Here is a 17406-nt window from a genome sequence, read left to right as displayed (position 1 = left end):
TGCACCACAAAAGGGAGCCCAGCCCAGAGCAACACCTGAAGGGCAACAGATGCCATGGAGCCACTGATCATGCAGCCTGGACACCCAAGAGGGCCACAACACCCACCGTCACCACCCCCAAGACCACGCCCCACCCACCCCTGGACCCCCACTGCCCCCCGACCAACAATGAGGCAGCGCAATCAAAGACAGCGACCCCCTGAAAACGCACCAACCTCAAACACCCAACATCAGAGAATGACATTACACGCCACAGGCTCAAAGGGACAACCAACATCCCATCTCAGACAAAGCTGCTGGCCGTACTGCACCTGTTGGCCTCTTGTACCTACCAACCAAAAACTGCCATAGTCAGAAGAGCCATATCAATGTCCCTCAACCTGTCCTGGAAGCCATCATCAGCTTAATACTCCAGTACCTATACTTCCCCAACACTACGCAGGAAGTGCTGGAGATCAAGCAAGGCATCTATGCCATAGCTGGCTTCCTGCACGTTGTGGGTGCAATTGCCTGCAAATGTGTCCTACTGGTGCTCCCTGGCAACACTGCAAACAGTAACCTTGACAGAAAGCACACGCATACCCTCAATGTGCAGGCAATAGCGGTCCCCCTGGAAATCTCCACCAAAGTTGACGACAATCACCCAGGCAGTTTGCATGATTCCTACATCTCCCGACAGTCCATCAGCAAACAGCGCTACCAGGATGGCACCTAAGGAAATGCACTGCTCGTTGGCAAGTACCAAATGAACACAACTATTTTGGGTTGGTGGACTCTGCAATACATATTTACTACTATAAGGTGCACATACTTGATGACTTTCTGTTACTTTTTCTCTTTCTTTCTCTTTACTTTGCCCCCGCATGTTGCGGAATGTATAAACCCATATTGGAGATAGGACATGGTGGTTGCTTCCTTTACATACTTACTGTGAGTAAGCACTCTTTTGTGTGATCACAAATATTCTCAAAGATGGGCTGAGGACTGTCTTAATAACTGTTTCATTTCCTGTGTTTTCCTTTCTGATTTCACATTTATTTCGGGTTAAGGTTCTCGCTGGTTGTTAGATATCTTTCTATCTGCACCTTCTGCAAAAATATTCTTGGTGTTTCACGGATTAGGTGAAAGTGATACGCTAATGATGAAACCGTTAGAATCTAGCGAGCTTTCCATTTTTTATTATTACGCTTCTTTTGATAAATCAGACAATCAGATGTATTTGTTCTATCAACAGCCTTAAGAAAGTTGTTCTTACGACAAAACACGTGTCGGCTGTGGATGTTCTACAACGACGTGTTCAAACAAATGTATGCTGTTTACTTTCTTGTCATTTGGATTGCATTATGCTATTCTGTACTTGGGAAATTAAAATACAATACTGACCTGTGTTGATCAGATAGTACTTATATTGGTGGGGTGCTCTGTTTTTCGATTTTTTCGATTGTATGTGCATACCTTCCTTTCTGCACAGGGGGACACTGTGGATGGCACAGTGTTAACATTGAGGATGCCATAAGACAACCTAGTTTATACTTGTGCAATACGTCAACACAGGTGCTGACTGTTCTTTTAGTTACCACTGCCATCATATTGATATTACAATTTATTGTGGTATTGTGCACTCTGTTATTGTTAAACTATTCAAACTACTTGGTGCATTAGGACAATGGCTAATGTAAAAAATGATAGGGAAACACTTTTTGATTAACTATTCCAGGGCAAGAGCAGCTTAACAGCAACTACCTCAGTGAGCAAGGTGGAAGGTCTGAAGTTTAAATTTCAGAAGTTAGAAAGATTACGTAAACAGGAGGAGTCCAAATGGTAGGATAAGACATTATTACAAAAAAAATACATTGAAATGAAACAAGTCCCGCGTGGCTTGAGAGTCATCATTTTTCCAGTGAGCAAGGTGGAAGGTCTGAAGTTTAAATTTCAAAAGTTAGAAAGATTACCTAAACAGGAGGAGTCCAAATGGTGGGATAAGACATTATTATAAAAAATATATATTGAAATGAAACAAGTCCCGCATGGCTTGAGAGTCATCATTTTTCGATCATTTGATTGATTTAGAACAGGATCTGTTGCTAGAATGGGAAGAATTACTTTCAGGCTCCTCCTATGGAATGAAGTCAATATTGATTAGACATGCTGAGAGGAAAAGGGAGCAGTTATTGTCAGAGATCGTGACAGTGGAAGAGGAGATAAGTCAAATTAACATAAAAAAGTCATCGATAAGAACTATAAAATTCTGGAAGAGGTACTTGCTAAACACCATATATACCTTAAGGAAAAGAAGTCTCGCAAACTCAAGAGAGACCACAATAACTAAAGATCCGGATGTGCATTTACCTTTGCACGCAAATTTGACAAAATTCAATTAAACACCAACAAAAATAGTTCTAATTTGGGTGATCAAGCGAGTGGTGTGTCTAATAGCTAGTCAGATATATCTAGTATCAGAAGTGACACCAATGAGGGGCCTAGTACCAGTCTAACTACAGGTAAATCTAGAGAGGATCTTACTTCTATCTCTTTTTTAAGGGCGGTAGAAAGATTTCTGAAGGAAAAGAAGTCAGAATTCAACAAGCACCAAAATGTGCCCACAAAACTAGGAGGGGCTACAACAGATCAGGGAGAAACAGGAAAGGACGGATATCAAACCAGAGCCAAGACAATGAACAAGTAGATTTATTATGTGTGACTGATGATATCAATGTTGTCGCAAATGTGCCAAATATCGAAATTTTTACTGAAATTGCCATTGTGAATCTACCTTATCATGTGTTAGGCACTGATGAAATAAAACTCTTTTCTTAGGGCCTTAGTTTCTGTCCAGCCTCTAAACCTGATTTTAATCAAATGCATATAAATGTTTTTAAATTTGTGCGTAATCTTAAACTAAAAAAATTCTTTGCCTTAACCCCTTCGACGCTCATGACGAGCTCAGCTCGTCATGGAGTTTCCATTGATTTCAATGGAAAATGCATTGAAAGTCTAAGTAGAGGCTTAGCATCCAAGTGGTTAAACCCTAAAATGACAACTGATCGGCCTAGCACACACAGCACACCCAGTGATAGGGCCATCTAAGAGTTATTGAATATACAAACCTTACTAGCCATTAATGAAGAGGACCATGATACACCTACCATACCAAAAATACTGGTAGATCTAGACATTTCTTCCAATTTAAGTACAGATAGTGGCTTTAAGCCCAAATCAATTTTTCACCCTACACTGGGCAGTGATAATAGGATGGAAACTTTCCTTCGGCTAGTGACTACTGATCTGTATGCATGGGAAGACACATATAATTTCAAGAAACCAGTAGGAAATGACAACCTCATGAGTGGGGAGAGATATGCCTTGCGAGAAATCGCACAACTCCCTGGAGTGATCTTGAAGGAGGCAGATAAGGGGGGATAATCTAGTCCTTATGAACACCCTAGATTACCTCACAGCGATTGATAGGCAGTTATCTGATACTGATGACTATGTTGCCCTTATCGGAAATCCGATGAAGTCCATTACCTCTCTATTGGAAAGCAAACTTAAAAGATGGATGGAACTAGGCCTTATTAACAAACAAGAGTACAAATATCTGTATATTTCAAATCCGGTGGCACCGTGTATATACACACTACCAAAAATCCAAAAACCAGGAACATTTCAACCAGGTAGACCGATAATTTCGGGCATCAGGTCCCACACAGAACACATATCAGAGTATATTTACCAATTTTTACTGTCAAGATTCGCTCCATGTGCTCTCGTACCCTGTTGTGAATCTATCTAGGACCCTAATCAAGATAACCCCGATTCATGCCCTTATATGGTTATAACAAAACATATCCTTATAAAGGCATAGGAATCATGTCCATATCTAGTCATAGCCCATGCAGTCCAAATACGGCAAGGCTACTCCCATAGACTCCTAGAAAGTACTTTAAACAAACCAAGCCTCCAGCAGGCTGGGAAATCCCCCTGCTTTTGTTTTGATTTGCACAAGAACTCCTGGAGTCCAGAAAGAACTGTTAGTTCTTAGTGACGTCTTATATCCAACCTTACGTCAAATCAGGCACCTTACAGGTATAAATATACCAACGTTGCCTTTGGCTTCCCGGCAGAATTCTTCAAGTGCACAGTGGACATCCTTGCTCCATATCTAAGAAATCTTTTCCTACGAGCATTTCAGGATGGTAAGCTCCCCACTGACCTGTCCACGACAATCATCGTCCCTATTTATAAGGAGGGTAAGGCGCGAGAGGATTGTGCGTCATACAGACCCATTTCCCTCCTGAACACCGAGGTGAAACTCCTCGCGACAGTCCTGGCAATGCGAGTACGGTCGGTGATACCAGACCTGATACATTTAGATCAGACCGGCTTTCTACCCGACAGGGCCACTAAATTCAACCTTAGACGCACACACAAATGGCCGCAAGAGGTAAAAGACAGAGAATCCCCACACTGGTTTCTCTCCCTCGATGTGGAGAAGGCCTTTGATGCGGTTCATTGGCCATTTTTGGAAGGGGTACTGAAAAAATGTGGCTTTGGCCCTAAATTTCAAAATTGGGTTCGACTTCTCTACACCGCACCACGAGCCAGAGTACGGGCTAATGGTAGCCTGTCTCGGGAATTCCAGATCCAGAGAGGAACTCGTCAGGGTTGCCCCCTGTCGCCTCTCTTATTTACACTTACCATCGAAATCCTGGCGACCCAGATTCGACAAAACCCCACAATTAGTGGATTTAAACTATCGGACACGGATCTGGCCCAGGAGAAGTTGTCCCTTTACGCGGACGCCGTACTTCTGTACATCACTAACCCAGTGACAACCATCCCAGAACTCTTTCTGGAACTGGAAGCGTATGGCCAACACTCTGGATACACAATAAACTGGAACAAATCCATTCTTTACGACCCAGGGGGAGGCTGCCACTGGTCAACATTTCCATGACAAATAATTACTACTTCTGAAGGCTTCCAATATTTAGGGATTTATATCACCCTGGACAAGACACTCTCGCTGCAGAAAAATATAGAAAGGGTCTCGCTAAACTCTGCTACGGACATGGAGAGATGGAAAAGCTTGCCACTCACACTCTTAGGTCGCGCGGCCATGTATAAAATGATTGTCCTTCCCAAGTACTTATACGCCCTACAAAACGAGTATTATCCCCTCCCGGTGACGCTACTGCGTAAACTCCACTCGGACCTCCGGACCTTTCTCTGGTTGGGAAAACACCCTAGAATAGCACTGACTACACTGCAAAGACACCAGTATAGTGGCGGAATCTCGCTACCAAATCTAGAGGCCTACTATTGGGCAGAACACTTGATCCCAATTAATGAATGGCTACACACGTCGGCGGATCATCCCACGTACATGTTGGAACGACATAAATTGTCCTCTCACAATATCTATCACTATCTATATGGGGGCCCTGCAAATCGTTCACTTCTTCCGGCAACTCTGATAACGCTACACGCCTGGAATGCTGCCATGAAAAGAACGGGATGGGCTAGGACTCCCACCCGACAGACACCGCTGTGGCATTGTGTGTGGCTACATGAACTACACAAACTGAGGGGGTTCAAAAGGTGGGACGACATCGGCATCTCTACTGTTGGCGATGTAATAGCCAATGGAGACCTGAAGTCCTTCCAGGCTCTGAGAGCTGACTTTGGACTCCAACACTCACAGTTTTTTAAATATACCCAGTTCTGCCATGCCTGGAAGGCACAAAATGTACACCTGTCGGAACTATCAGAATATGCACCATTGGAGGGGAGACTCTTACAGGAACAAATCCAGGGAAAAGCTGTCTCACTCACCTACAAAACATTAACTAACAACATGCTGGGGGACCTAGCGAAGCTTAGAAGTACATGGGAGAGTGAGATAGGGGTCTTTGAGGACTTAGATTGGGAAATGGTGTTAATGCACCCCAGAGAAGTGGCGATAAAATCCAGACTCCGCCTCATCCAATACAATGTACTGCACAGAACCTATTATGACAGGGTTCGTCTCTATAAAATGGGGAAAATAGAGGATGACAGATGTCTTAGATGTCGCAGGGCGGGTGGTGATTTCTATCATGTATTATGGTCATGTGAGGTGATTCAAACTTATTGGGCACGCATTTTCTCAGAACTACAAGAGATACTGGAGATACCAATTACACAGGAGCCCAAGCTAGCTTTACTGGGAATGTCTAATGACGTGGATCTGCCGCGCCCCCTCACGATCTTTTTGGTTTTAGCCTTGGTAGTGGCCAAAAGGGACATAGCGAAACGGTGGAGGTCTCCGGTTCCCCCGGACTTGCAAGACTGGAGAACTGGGCTATGGCAGCTGAAAGGGTGACCTACAAGTCCAGAGGATGCCCTAAGAAGTTCCGAAGGATTTGGTCCAGATGGAGACAGTATCATGGACTAGATGGAGGGCTGGGGGATGGCTGAACCTCTTTTTACTTTCTTGGTTCCAATGGGTGCTGCCGGGAGGGGCGGGGAGGTGCACTTGAGAGCAACTTACTCTTTGATCAACCTTCTTATTCAACTACGTAAGATACTTCATACCAACTGCTCAATATTGTGGGGAGGGGGGTCAGGGAATAGAGGGGTGAACGTTACAAAATGTATGACTGTACTGTTGAGCTTTACTCAAAATGCAAATAAAAATGTTTAAAAAAAACAACAACAAAAAACGTTGCCTTAAGCAAACACACGGTGGTTTGGAGCAGAGCGGCTATCTACTTGCCCGAAGCCCAGCTGATGCGAGAGCCGAAGGAAGCCGACCCTCCCATTTGACGCACTGAGAGACGCTGTCTTTTCTCAAGCCGAGAAATCCAGCTCTGGTGTTTCCAGTCACCCTTGCGGGTTGCTGGGAGTTCGAGTCCTGAGAGAGAGATACAAGACCTCCACCATTCTATTACCAAGGTACGGAGCTGACTAAACCCTTAAGAGAATTCTTGATTCAGATTCTTGGCAAAAAACTTAACTTAACTTAAACTGCAACTTACTTACTTCTTCCCACGTATTAGGCTTAGGTCAGGTACACCGGGGTAGGCGTATCTTAGAAGTACCAGTTGAGTTCGTTAGTCAATGTTTTCATGTATGTATATATTTTATCCATTTTAAAGTATCATATTGCTAAGAAACCATATCAATGCTTTTACAGTATTATTTCATAATACTCCTTTTACTGTACGCACTTTACTTCATGATAGGTATTGCATTTGTGGCAATTCACTTCTCTTGCATGAGAAAGAAGACTGCTCAATAAATAACACCTTTTATTGAAAACGCCCCTCTCTCTATTTCTCTGCACTCTGGTGAAACTAAGCATGCATGATTGACTGAGTGAAATAACTGTCTATTGTTTTCACACAACTCTAGAGATAGACTCTTTATTCTGAGGGAGCAAAGTTGTCATGTTTATGCGGTTTTCAGAAACTAATCCCTTCTTGTCTATTCAGGAAAGTTAACCACTTCCTGTTCACTCGAGAAAGTTTCTTGTGACCTCTGAGCTAGCTGGCAAAACTAATTAAGTCTAACATAGTCAGTACAGACCTAGATGACCTCAGTCCTACGTCTAAACTGCTGTTTATGTTATTCCAATGCGCAGAGCCTATTGGGAATATAGGAACTACACTACAACCCACCACCAGGGGGCCACATAGTGGGACTTTCCAGCCTTCTAATGAGCTTCCAGACCCTCACCTGCATGCATATCCTAACTTCCAGCCATTTGGAAACTTATTGGGAACTGACATCTATTCCCAATCCATGCCGGGTTTTGTGAAAGCCATCCTGCTTATACTTGAAGCCAGCCTACTCAAGCCTGAAACTCCATGACTCAGAATTCCCTGGTCACTGCTTTGTCTCCACCCCTGCAGGACAAGGTTGGGTGGAGGGATTCAGCTCACCTGTGGATGGCTGCTGCTAGCCTCCTCACACCTGCTGCTAGCCTCCTCACACCTGCTGCTAGCCTCCTCACACCTGCTGCATGTGATTACTGTGAGCTTTTAAGCCCCAGCTCCCTTCAGGCCCAGGTTGGTCATTGTAGCAGTATACCGGTGAGACCGATCCTTGTTTTCTGAGCTTTAGTTATGCCTTGTTCCTGGCCTGCTGCTGTTTTCCTTGTTCCTGAATTAGCACTGCCTGCAGTGTTACCTTGACCCCTGAGTTCCTGAGCTATAGTTATTTTGTGTTTCTGTTCCTGGGCTTCAGCTATTTTCTTGTTCTTTGTTTACACTGCTTGCAGTGCTCTCTTGACTACTTGTTTCCTGAGCTGTAGCTATGTCCTGTTTCCTTGAACCAGTACTGACTGTAGTGCTACCTTGACTCCTGAGCTCTAGTTATTTCCCTGTTCCTGAACTAGCCCTGCCTGCAGTGCTACCTTGACTCATGAGCTCTTGTAATTTCCCTGTTACTGAACTAGCCCTGCCTGCAGTGCTACCTTGACTCCTTGAAGCTTTAGTAATTCCCTGTTCCTGAACCAGCTCTGTCTGCAGTGCTACCTTGACTCTTGAGCCTTAGTTTAATTCTTGAGCCTGCCGCAGCATTGCCTTCTATGTTACTTTGTTTTCTTGATTCCTTAACCTGCACTATTCTAGTATACCTTTGTAGCCTCCCCTTCTGTATATCTCTTTCCAGTCCCTGCCTTTCTTCCCATTTCCTTGGTTCTAGTTCTAATTTTCTGTCTTTATATTCTTTTGTCTTGCTTCTGTTGCCTTGTATTTTTGTTACCTGTTTTCTGCCAAGTGTGCCCCGTGTATCCTTCCTTTCCTGTTAAGCACTCCTCCTTGCTAGCTCCTTGTCTATGGTGCTTGTGTTTAATTCTACCCCCTTGCTGTCACTGCCTTGCATGTTCCTGTTTGATCGCCTGGATCTGTGGGCACAGCCGACTACCTCAGTGGTGTTTCTTGTTCACGGTATTGTCTTTGAGTTGCATTTATAACATCACCATAGATATAAGCTCCACAGACCCTGCCTTTGCATGCATATCCTATATGTGGATATTTGCAGTCAGTATCTGTAACAGCAATTGTGGGTGAGAAACTTACTGAGCTTCAGTCTTACTGTGTGGAACTCCTGAGTGCTTTACCCCACACTCCCCTTTATTGTTAATGTTGTTTCATATATATGTCTTGCACATTCTTTCTGAGTGTAGTTATTCTGAATGCTAAATTGTCTCGCGAGTGCCCTTCCTTTCTGAGTTTTACCCATCTTGTTCACTTGTACAGGCTTCCCCTTTGGATCCCTATTCTCCTCTGAATCCCTGTATGATCCTGGGCAGCGCTGTATTCCTCTTACTGTGTACGTTTTCTACCCAGTTCCCAGTCCTTGCCCAAGTCCCTGACTGTGTTCCCCACATAGTCCCGTACAGTCTCTGACAGAATGATCAAACCACATTTCCAGGGTCATTTGTGAGGTTTCTTTGCGTTCAGTTAGCTACCATTTGTTTGTTACAGTTGTGTGTGCAAATATTAAAGGTGTGTCATAATGAGAGGTTTAAGAAAGAGACACATCAGTGCATCATTTAAGTTTGTGCAGGGCAGCTCACCAGTGCCCACCAATGAGAGACATTTAGGGCCCCATGAGGATGGCGGGCAGACTTTGTCCGCCCGCCATCCCGACATAAAACGGGACCGCCCGCCCTAAGGGGGGCGGTCCCGTGGGGGCCATTAGGATGCGCCCACCACACTGGCGGGCGCATCCTGCATTTTTGACATTGCTCCTCTTACTGTGTACGTTTTCTACCCAGTTCCCACTCCTTGCCCAAGTCCCTGACTGTGTTTCCCCACATAGTCCCGGACAGATATTTACAACCTTTCGTTAGGAACCTGCCATTGTTTATCCTCGATACAAAGGATTTGCTTAATCAACTTAGCGATTTTAAATGGACAAAGGATTGTTGCTTTGTGACATTAGACATGCGCTCTCTTTATACCGCCATTCCCATTACCTCAGGAATGGAAGCAGTTAAATACTATCTGGCTAAGAGAGATGCTTCCTTATGGGCACATACGTCAATGTTACTAGACATGATTACTCTGGTCCTAGAGAACAATGTTTTCCTTCACAATGTTAAGTGGTATAGACAACATCGAGGGGTATTCATGGGACCAAAATGTTCTCCCTCTTTTGCTAATTTGTTTGTAGGTTGGATGGAAAAGTTTTTCATCTGGTCTAAATGTCCAGCTACACTGATGAATTACGTAATTTATTGTGTTGGTTATATAAAAGACGTCCTGCTAATCTGGACATGTGACAATGCCTCTTTACATGATTTATGTTCCTATCTTCATTCCAACATGTTCAACATCCAGTTTACGTACCATCTACACAAGGAAGCGATCAGCGTCCTTGATGTCATGTTATATATCAAAGACAGTTCCATCCTTTTTGTTCCACATAGAAAACCAACTGCGTGCAATTCAGTTTTACATGCGGACACTTCACATCCTAAATGACAAGTAAACTTGATACTATTCGGGGAATTTAAACGTCTAAGATGTAATTGCAGTAAAGATGTGATATACATGAAAGAACTACATGAGGCTATCAATAGATTTAAATCTAGAGGATATGACGGGAAAATACTAGAAAAAGCGGGAAGAAAGGCACATGGTCTAAACAGAAGGCGCCTGTTGACCCACAAATCTAAGGCAAAGACTAACAATAAATATAAAGAGAGGGTGTCCCTGATTACCACCTACAACTCAGCCAGCAACCTGTTTTATAAGATTGTTCATAAGCATTGGCATGTACTAAGGTTGGATTCAGATATCATTAAAGTAATAACCGAGAGGTCTAAGATTATTTACAAACGAGGACAAACATTGAGAAATATTTTAAGTCTAAGCATTTATAATCCCAAGCAGGACAAGAAGGGCGTTACCTGGCTAGGTACTCCACTCGGATTTCATAAGTGTGGACACTGCTCTGTCTGTCCACATACGCTCGACAGAATTATGAGCTTCAAATACAATACACTGACAGAGCATAGGATCAAATCCTTAATGAAATGCAACACAAAACTCATGGTCTACTGTAATAGCTCCCCATGTAAGGGAATTTATGTGGGTAGTACAATACTGCAGGTAAAAGAAAGGATACAGGAAGACTTACAGGAGATCAGAAATGGAAATGCAAGCTATCCACTAGCAGTGCATTTCAATACTATGCATGGTCCAGCTGAACTGCCCAGCATGAGATTGTAAAAAGTTCAATCGGGTCGAGGACAATCGATATTTGCCCGGCGGTATTGCCTCTGTGACCCTCTAGTTATTTAAATCAATGAAGAGGCAGGCGCTGGAGACTGGAAAGCAGGAAACAAGGTTTTTTATTCTCTCCGGAGGAGAACACAACGAAACGGACAGAAGGTATCGTTCTGAGGTGCTCTAACTGTATTTCTGAGGCCTGGCCTCTTATATCCACATTTATGACTTTATTGCAGATTTCACATACATGTTTAAAGCTTTGATATACGGAAAAGACATTCTCGGAACTCCCCTTTGGGCCCGTTCCCACACACATTTACAGTTAAAGTCCCCACCCTAGTCACAACAGGTGATGAGCATCGCGCAGCTGGATAATCCGCCGATTCATGGAATGTGGGGAGTCTGATCGGATCTCATGGGGTGGGGGGCTTTGATCAACCCGGGGATTCTTTGATGGGGGAAGCTTTCTATTGCACGGGGAGGGGCAAGGATGGTATCGGCAGAGCTGGGTGTCGGCTTGGGAACGGGGAGGAAAAAACGGGCCCACGGGGAAAAAAGGGGGTTTGCATCTAAGGGCCGGAGATCATGAAAGGAAAGCAGGGAGGTGTTGCGCTGGGAACAGGATGAGGGCCTGGGGCAGAGCAGCGCCGAAGAGGGGTTTATGACTCAAGGCAGGTGCAAGCAGGGGGTGGTCAGCGTGCAGGCTTAGCGAAGGCAAAGGGCTATGTCAGGGGCCAGCGGCATGCAAAAGGGTTTGTTCTGATCGGGGCATCTTAAAATGGCGGGCGCGCACGACAAAAGTGTGGCATCAGGGGAAGAGGCAAGATGGCGCAGATAATGTTCACCAAAACGCACTAATTTTCCACAGTCCTCCCTTTAACATATTCAAGACATCTTGCTGGTTCATTTTCTATTCGGTTCTACTGTGGTGAGCATGAGAAAGAAAACGGTAGGAACCCTAGATGGAAAAGAGTTGTAAACAATACATTTTGAGGTTTCTAGTTTTTTTTTTAGGAGGTGCACCTATTTGATAAAGCAGGAAAGTCATAGGAATGAAATACAAAAACGGCGAGCAGCAAGTACATATCATAACGTGAACTGGCAGGTTAATACATGTTTCAGATTCGGATTGGAGCAGATTCAATACAATGGCGGCTGGGAGAGAAATGAGGCGTAGCAAAACGGTGGTTGAAGATGTCGAATGTTCGAAGTTTTATGAGTTCTCATTGTTCTTTGTGGTCTTTCGTTGGCGCTGTTGAGCACCGGCGGTGGAGCTACAAGTCCAGCTCTGTTCTAAGTTCTGCGTTGCAGGGCACGACCCTTTCCTCGCGTTTCTGGTCGGAAAGGTCCTTTTCGCCCTGTGTCCTTTGAGGTGATTGTCAGAAAGTTCCGATGGAAGAAGAGCGTTCAAAACAGTCCATAGGGTAGGTCAGAGGAAAAAGGGGGATGGAGCAAGGCCAAATTGGGAACAAACTAGGGGAACGAGAGACTTCAAATGGGCGGGCGTGCGACGGAATTCAGAGAGCGGGGACTTGTCGACAGGCACTGGACGTCGAGCAGGGGCATCAGGTCGACCCTTTCTTTTCATGCTGTCGAAAACAGTGCCTCGTCCTGCAGCTCCTTTCAGTCGTGGTCTCGCCTTGGCTAATGTCGCAGGTGTCCCTTAGTCTGCAGTCGGGCCTCGTGCTCCCACATCCGGTCCTTCTCTCCTCCAACAGCAGTACCCTTAAACAAGTTTGAAAAGACAGTCTTTAGAAAATTTGCAGATGAAGATAATCAAAAAGTCTATTTCTCTCCCAGCTCCAGGCAAAGAATGAAAATGTCCGCTATATTTAATGTTCACAACTGGCATATGAATGACCGGTGGCGGACCTGTTGGATTTACTACGACTTTCCTTCATAATCATTTATTACAGGCATGACAGTTCATCTGATGGTAACCCACCTTCGGGAGACAAATCTGGCAAAGATATGCCGTTCTCTAGAGTTTCACATTTACAAAAGGGTACAGTGAGTCGTCAACATGGTACTACACAGGTATTTTGCTGAGAGACGAACAGGGCTAAACATTTCCTTTCTATCGGTGCATCCTGTTTTTCAACTACTGCGGGGTTTATTTTGGTGATTTCTTTACCTTGGTCTCGTCTGTTAACCTTGTAAAACATCATTCTGGGTCCTACGTAACCTTTTACAGCCCGGTTACTTAACTAGGAAGGACAGGGGTTTTATGGGAAACAACCAGGGACATAGACAGGGGAGGTAACGGGGGTGATCGTTTTTCTGGTTTGGGTATTGCGACGATTCGGGGAGGGGAGGGTCGCGTATTCTGAGGTCCTTGTTTTATACTATAGGAGCCGTTGACATGTAGTTCCCTTATTTCGGGCCAGATTAGGGAACCTCTGTCGTCTTACCTGTCCTTTCCCTTACGGCCCAACCTGGGTTCATTGACTTCTAGCGGAAAAGGAGAGGTAATGACGCGGCCTCAGGGTGATTGTATTAAAGACAAGCGTTTGTGCAAATACTGACGGTATTTGAAGCCAATTAGGTGGTGTGCTAGGGGTGGCAATCTGCCAATTTCGGGGCTAACCACTCGGAAGAGTGGTAGTGCAAAAATAGAGAGAGAGAGAGAGAGAGAGAGAGAGTGAGAGAGAGAGAGAGAGAGAGAGAGAGAGAGAGAGAGGGAGAGAGAGAGAGAGAGAGAGAGAGAGAGAGAGAGAGTGCAACGGCAGGCTAAATAGTACACGTGCAACAGAGAGGGCGGCAGTGCATTCAAGAAAGGCTATTTAGTGCATTACACAGTAAAGGGTATTCACGAGTCCGCGTTAGAATCTTGTAATCATGTAGTTTGAGCATTAGACAGGGTAGAGGGGACGTGCTTTGAGAAAAGGAAAGAAGAAAAAAGGAGGTACCACTTTGTCGCACTTTCTCGCATTCTCGGTCCTTTGACCAGTTGGGTCAACGCCTCAGTCACACACACACACATTCCCTCACAGTTTCGCATCATACGTGACATGGGTTCATTCGTCCGGTCTGGTTTAAGGGTGATCACTTTTTATCAGGTTGTGCTAATTTTTCGGGTTTGTTCGATACGTGAGTAGTTTGCAGGCGTGCTTAGACACCACCCTGCGGCGCTAGTCCGTTTCGGGTATTTAGACATGGCAAGGTCTCAGATCTTCGCCACACCTTGGCTGTAATCTCTGATGTAACCTGCAGAGGAAGGAAAAAAGGGGGGGGTGGGGGAGACAGCATTCGCGCGCATTCAAATACATGGATTACAGCATTCGCGCGCATTCAAATACATGGATTCATAAGTCCTTTACTTACCTCTTACTCGTCTTTCCTCCTTGGGGCAGGGTCCCCGGGGATATAGTTTTCGGAGTCGAGGGGGGGGTAGTGTGTTCATGTAGGGCGTGTGCGGGGAAACATAAAAAGGAAACCAGAGGTGCCTAGTGCGAGGTATCTAGTCAAAGGATATATCTCACTATCGGGATCCTTAAACCTCTTTCAACGCCGTGGCGTTCTAAAGTTCTTCGGTTCTTGGGTCCCTGCTACTTTGGAACGTTGTACTTTACAATATTTACATTATTTCATTTCACCCTCCTTTTACATTCCCTCATTTACACCATTCGTTTTACCCATCCTTGGAAGTCACGGTCTTCCTCTACGCGAGAGTTCATGAGTCAGTCGCGTACTTTTAAGACGGAGTGTCGTGTTGTCGATCCGATCCGTCCTCCAGGGCTGGGCAACCATCTTCCTTTAACCTTAAAGAGAGAGCAGAGTAGGGTGCACAGAAAAAGAACTTTCCTACCCATCCCATATTGTTTTAAAATAAAGCATGCAATACCCGTCCATAGTTTCAAAGACTTTATTTTGCAAATTCATTTCAGCATATGGATTAGGAGGGTGTGGTCGTATTTGGTCGGTCGTGGCAATGGCTAAAGTGCGTACAGTGGGGGGTGTCGTTTGCAACAATAAAAACATCGGAAAGTTTTACTCATTCATTTGTAAGAGACTAAAACGTCTATTAATTGGCTGGGGGTTCGGGGGCATATATTTTCATAATTTAGAAACATAATCATAACAGTTGTAATCAGATTTCCTATATGCATACCGTACGTGTGCATCGTAAATGAGGGTTACATCAGTTATAAAAATATAATACATTGTACATTTGTAATCAACATTTGTAATGGGGATTCTTTCATACTGTTCGTCGAGTGAGCTCTCCTTGTCTTTTCTAGCCAAGTGTACAAAGGATCACAAAAATCTCAGAACATCAAGTTTATATTAGTGCGAAGGAACACCACGAGGTGTTCGTAAGTTCCGATTGATACCAGCGCCATTTTGGGCGGGGCCGGCACAGTCCGGAAGCAGCATCAGGGGGAAATGTTTCCATTACTGGCAGTTTGGACCAGAGTCCCTTTCGGCAGTTCTAGAATTCACGCTAACAGAAGGTGTGGCAATGTCATGTTTGTTTCGTTGGCGATCAAGGCAGCCGTCCCTTACCGGAAACCTGCAAAGGCCGAAGGCTCCGCCGGGGACCTTTGTATGATCTTCAAGGCTGCGGAGATGCTGTCGGAGATGGGGGCTCGTGCTCCATGGGACAAATGTGCGAGTTATACGGCTGGCCAAAGTTACTCTAGTGGCCGGGGCCCGCCTTCCAGCGGATCCAGACGCCATTTTGAGGCCCTACAGGGGCCACTCTCGTCGAGTTTGCAAGAATGGAAGAGACCCTTCGGAGTGAAAGGAAGAGGTTCCTGTTTTGTGAGAGCGGGACGTCCAGCTGGGGTGCAGCTGTGATGCCCCCACCTGGGGGGGGCGAGGGAGACTCGTTCACATCGTCTCCTTCTCCCGGTGCACTCCATGCCGCTCCTTTTCATCGCCCCGCATGAAGGCCTCTCCACATCCGGTGTTCCCCAAGTGCCACCATTGTACGTTCGGTGCTGCGCAAATACTGGGGTGCCACCATTGTACGTTCGGTGCTGCGCAAGTACTGGGGTGCCACAATGGTGTGTCCGGTGCTGTGGAAGTATGGGCACCATCGCCTGACTGGGGGTGTTCGGCGTCGGGCTGGGGGCTGGGAAACCTCCTACCGGTGGAGGTGGGAGAGGCTCGTCCGCGTCGCCTCTCCCTCCCAGCCCAACTTGGACAAATTGTTGTGGAGGTACGTGCAGGACATCCCGCCGTCCAGGACTGCTGCGGCTGTGACGGAAGAGAAAAGGAAGAGGTGCCTCGCTCTCCTCTTGACATGTGGCGGGACTACCTTAGTCTTTCCAGGCCCGTTGCGGCCGGCCAAGGAGACATGTGGCGGGACTACCTGCAAATGCCCAGGCTGCGGGCTCCTGCCTCTCCTCCGGCTCCCCCATACGTTAAGATTTCCTGACCAAGAGTTGGCGGCGGGGCTCGCCTTATATGGGTTGCCGTTGGTTGGGCGTAGCCGTAACCCTGCCCTACTTTGGAAGGTTCCAGAATGGGGGGGGGGCGAATGTTCTGTTTGACTTTCATTTTCTACAGTTTATCGTTATTATTCCTTGTTTGTTGTGTTAAATTAAAAGTTCAAGTTTATTAATGGTCTACGGATTTTGTTTTATCATTTCTTTCTTTCCAGGTTGCTTTTATGCTAAGTTTCTGCTAACAGGGGTCGAGTAACACGGAAACACGTGTAGAGGGATGACGCAGATTTGTACATTACATACACACAAACTCAGACGGGGGACAGTACAAGTACGACATACAAAGACCCAAGACAAATATAAAAACAGTTATTGGTCAATAATTATCTCTGTCCGTCTGTGGATTTTAAACGAGGCTGGGTTCCCGTCTTGACATTGCCCGACCTAGGAGAACTTGAGCATGCCGCTGAGATTTTCCTGGCGAAATCTGTGCCATCGGGCATAATCAAACGTGGTGGTTCTGTCTGGTCTGTCTATGTAAGTCGGGTTCTTCTCTGTCTCGCGCCTTTTCTCGTACTGTCGGTCTGTCGTTCTTGTCGGCCCTTTGCCTTTACTCACGCTCAGTAGAGTCGGGCATTGGGCTTTCCAGTGTCCGACATACCTACAAAAAGCGCATTGGTCTGACCCTAAGTCTGGTCGTCCTTTGCATAGTGTCGGGGGATAAGTTGTGGGTAGCGGTGTCCTGGGGTTGTCCTGTCGGTATATTTCCCTACTTGGTTTATCCTCGT

This window comes from Lissotriton helveticus, chromosome 4_1 (assembly GCF_964261635.1).
Source record: "Lissotriton helveticus chromosome 4_1, aLisHel1.1, whole genome shotgun sequence".
NCBI classification, from domain to species: Eukaryota; Metazoa; Chordata; class Amphibia; order Caudata; family Salamandridae; genus Lissotriton; species Lissotriton helveticus.
This window is presented reverse-complemented; position numbering follows the sequence as displayed.